This window comes from Hylobates moloch, unplaced genomic scaffold (genome assembly GCF_009828535.3).
Source record: "Hylobates moloch isolate HMO894 unplaced genomic scaffold, HMol_V3 SCAFFOLD_7, whole genome shotgun sequence".
Lineage (NCBI taxonomy): Eukaryota > Metazoa > Chordata > Mammalia > Primates > Hylobatidae > Hylobates > Hylobates moloch.
In genome coordinates this window covers 53,637,002-53,641,341 of record NW_026652282.1, presented here as the reverse complement: position 1 = coordinate 53,641,341, position 4,340 = coordinate 53,637,002, and the positions used below count along the sequence as shown (strand labels likewise).

Here is a 4,340-nt window from a genome sequence, read left to right as displayed (position 1 = left end):
GTAATAATCCCCAAGTGTTGTGGGAGAGACCCAGTGGGAGGTAATTGAATCATGGGGGCAGGTCTGTACTGTCCTCCTGATAGTGAATAAGTCTCATGAGGTCTGATGGTTTTATAAAAGGGAATTCCCCTGCATATGCCCTCTTGCCTGCTGCTGTGTAAGACGTGCCTTTGCTTCTCCTTTGCCTTCCACCATGATTGTGAGGCCTCCCCAGCCATGTGGAACTGTGAATTAATTAAACCTCTTTCCTTTATAAAGTACCCAGTCTCAGGTAGGTCTTTATTAGCAGCATGAGAACAGACTAATACAGAGCTCTAAGAATACTGATGTCTGGGACCTACTCCTAAAGACTTTGATTTAATTTGTCTGAGGTAATATCTGGATATTTGAACTTTTAAAAGTTTTCCAGGTGACTCTAAAGTGCAGCCAAGATGGCCTGGAGGACTGTGCGGGGACAGGGTAGGTGAGGAGGAGGAGGCGGCGATTGGATAAGAAGGGAGGGGAAGAGGCCATGGCTGCCCATTGAGGTGGTGAGGCAGGAAGGAGGCCCAACCCCCGGCCAGGCCTCAGGCCCCCGGGAGAGGTGAGAACGGACCAACTGACATGGGGTTCTGGAGCAGCTGCCCCCAGAGAATGCTTCCCTGAGAGGCTACCTGACCACCCCTCTCCTTCTCCCCCTTCCCCATTCCTCCTTCACCCCCCACCCCTGCCCGCTGGCTGTGCTATGAACAGTCAGAGCGCCCTCTCCACAAGAGTTTACAAAAGAAAATGGAGGAAATGTCTTTGTCTGGCCTGAATAACAGCAAACTAGAGGCCATAGCTCGGGAGATATAAGTGGACCTAGTCTAGAATTCTTGTTCTGGATTCTGCTTCGAGGTACACCAGGCTGCCAAGTGTGGCTACCTCTTCCTGGATGACACGGACCCTGATAGCATGAAGGATTTTGGTTTTCAACCAGTGGAAGAGCAAAGAGTGTATTTGCCGCAATTGCAACTGTTGCATTCCTGCCTCCCATTTTGCTCCTCATCTGGAAAAGTGTCTGGGAATGGGTGGGAATAGCAGCCGAATCGCCATCCACCGGATTGCCAATAGCAACAATATGGACAAGTCTGAAAGTGACCAAGAGGATAATGATGACATCAATGACAACGACTGGTCCTATGGCTCAGAGAATAAAGCCAAGAAGAGAAAAATCAGGCAAGAACACCGATTCCCCTTGAAGATCTGAGTCTTTAAAACACAAAAATGGGGAACTTTGTGATTTGATTTTTTTTAAGTATAACAACTCAACTGGGATCAGCTATGAAACCTGGGGCCGGAGGAGCTTCATATCCTGTTAAGCATGCAATGTAGGGTGATTTCTGAAGATACCAAGAAGATGTGCACAAAGTCCCTGCACTGCCCACAGATGAGCAGAAGTGAACCTTGCAGATGTATTTCTTCAGGGCCTCAGCTGTCCATCCAGAGGTGGAGAGCTCCCAGGATAATGACAGCTTTGACATGACTGACAGCCAGGCCCTGATCAGCCAGCTTCAGTGGGACTGCTCCTCTGATCTCTCACCCTGTGATTCAGGCTCCCCCAAGATGAGTGAAAATCAGGGATGGGGTCTAGGTACCAACAGCTCTGAGACACAGAAAACCAAGAAAAAGAAATCTCATTTGAGCCTGCTAGGGACTTCCTCCGACCTGGGCTCCAACAAGAAGAGGCCAAAGTTACCGATACCCTTGACGGCCAGCATCTATGATGACATCAGCTGACTTCGGTGCAAGGGATAGCCTTTGGCTGAGCAGAGCCCTCTCTTCTGATCCCCACCCAGGTGCCATAGCCTGGCAAATGGATGGCTGCTAGGGGTTGGGGTTTGGGAAGCTCGGTGGGCCAGGCAGGCAGAGGATCTGATTATGTGCCTCATCTCTGTTGTTCCCTTAACCCTCTAGGATCCCTAACCTGATCAGTCCAACCAATCATTGTCAAGGTCCTCTACAATGGAGCACACCTCCTCGGTGTGCAGGACTCAGACCTGGACATATGATGCTTTGGACATAAGTGTGGTGGTTTTTCTATTTATTCTGTGAGTTACTGAATGTCCAGCTAGGCCAGGGGCCTGAACTGGGCACTGTGCCAAGGCACTGCCTGTCTCCCACCATAGGAACTGGACTAAGCCCTGCTGAGAAGCAATGTGGTGGCCTGGGAGGCTGTGGGTTGGAAGCTGAGCCTGGAGGGGGCCTGCCCTCTTTGCCCTCAGCAATGTGAATGGGTCCAGTAACTTGGAGCTGAGGGGCAAGGATGGGCATGTCCTGTCTGTGAGAAGAATCCTATCAAATGTCCCCAGTCCCAGGGGTAGGCAGGCACAGAGTACTCTCTGCTGAGGTGGGCATCCAGAATTGCCACTACCTTCCCCACCCTTCACAGGGACAGCCCTTTCCCCTTAGTCCCCATGGGCTTCCTTGGCAGCAGGAGCTGTCCTTTTGTTGTTGGGTGCCAAGAAAGGGCCTCCAGCCTCTATAGCTTCAAGGAATGGGAAAGGGAGGATATGAAGAGGGAGCTGTGTCAGAATTATTCCCCATGACTCTCCTCCCTGACCCAGGGCTGGTGAGGAGTGGTGCCCCAAGGTGAGAGGGAACTGTGTTGCTTTATTTGCAATGTTTTCTTACCTCATTCCCTGCCCCAGGAAGGGGCCCAGCATCACTCTCCTGGGGTGGCCCTGTGTTCCTCCTACCCACCCTGCCCCACTGCCCTACCAGGGCAGCCCAAGTTCCCAACTGCTGCTCGCCAACCCCCTTCACCTTGACTGGCTTCTCTTCCTATCTCAGTGCTCCTGCCTCGAAAGCCCCCCATTTCCCTCCCTTAGTGCTTTTAAGTTGTTTATTCTGTACTTGTGGTTTGGGACTCTGAGGAAAATCTTAATCTCATGCCTCTTCCACCTTTCCTAGGAGTTATGTGGGAAGAGAGGGTGCCCTCTGTGTTCTGGGTTGTCAGTGGAGGGGAAGGGGTATCATTGCCCTTCTGTGGAACTGTCAAATGCCAGTGTGTCCACCTGCCTTGTCTACATCCTGAAGAGATATTCCAGCCCCCCTCTATGCGGGCACCACTACTCCCAGGAACCAATCTGGAGGACCACAACCTGGGCCGAGAGCAGAGCTGACTGACATGGGTAGAGGTGATCCTTCGCCAAGTTCTCTGGCACTTGTTGGACATGTCCTCTGCCCTCTTCCCAAGAGGAGCCATCCTACATTTGGGTAGTTAGTACCCAGGATTGGTTGGACTGATCAGGTTAGGGATCCTAGAAGGTTAAGGGAACAACAGAGATGGGGCTACAGTGCCCTGTTTGGAACCCCACTGTCCCCCTAGGGTGATTCTGATGGTGTCTGATGCCTGGTTACAAATTAGTTTTGCCCACAAATTGTGATTATTTTTTAAAAACCAGATTTTAGCAGGAGTTAGAATAAATCCTGGGGCCTGGGCTCCTCTGTTCTTGGCCCCATAGCCTTCTACTTCCCAGGGAGGCCAGAGATAGAGGAGAATCTCACCAGGCCTCCAGCCTCCTTCCAGATGCAATCTCGGGAGTAGGCTGAAGGTGAAGGGAGTAAGGCTGTGGGCCACTCTCCCTTCTGAAAGGCAGCTGCAACTCAGGCCCTAATACACCCTTTTCTCTTCTCTTTCCTCTTTTTCCCCCTTCTGGTTAGAGGAGGGAGAAGTGGGAAGTAGTTTGGGAACTCCTTTGTCCACATAAACTTCCCCATTGTTCCTTGGCCCACCCTCAGGGCAGAGTCCCCTGCCTAGGCTGGGTAAGAGATGGGCTTGCTCCAGCAAGGACCCTGAGGGAACAAACCCTTTTCCTTCTGAAAAGAGAGTTCCCTGTACCATGTAGTTGAACAGTTGCTAGGAGCTTCCCACTCCCCTCCCTCTTACAGCAGGCTGTGTAGACTTCAATTCCTATCCTTCCAATCCCAGCTAGGTGTCATCTGCCCTTTGTCTGTATCCTATCATGTGTCTGAGTGTGTGTGTGTGGGAGAGGGTGTTGGGGGGTGATTCTGTACTAATTTCCATGGCCAGTGGCTTTTACTTCCATGCATCACTCCCACCCCCCCACCCCCACATACTCAGGGGCCACCGGCCTGGCATTACCACATGCTGGGGTGATTGAGGGAGGGGAGTGGAGCTCACGCTGTCCTGTCATCTTGAGACTTTTATTTTTGCATATGTAATTCATTCTGTACAGGTAGCTAACTCTGTAAATGCTATGTATTCCCTCTGCCCCCATGGCTGCTTTTGTAAATAAACTGCATCTCCTGTTGGTAAAAAATAAAGTAAAGTAAAATAAAATAAAATAAATAAAATA

General features: G+C 50.9%; 1 pseudogene; it reads left to right on the top strand.

Annotated features, from left to right (window-relative positions):
* The first annotated feature begins 768 nt into the window (after positions 1-768).
* Positions 769-1,758, top strand: LOC116811318 (ataxin-7-like protein 3; annotated as a pseudogene).
* The last annotated feature ends 2,582 nt before the right edge of the window (positions 1,759-4,340 follow it).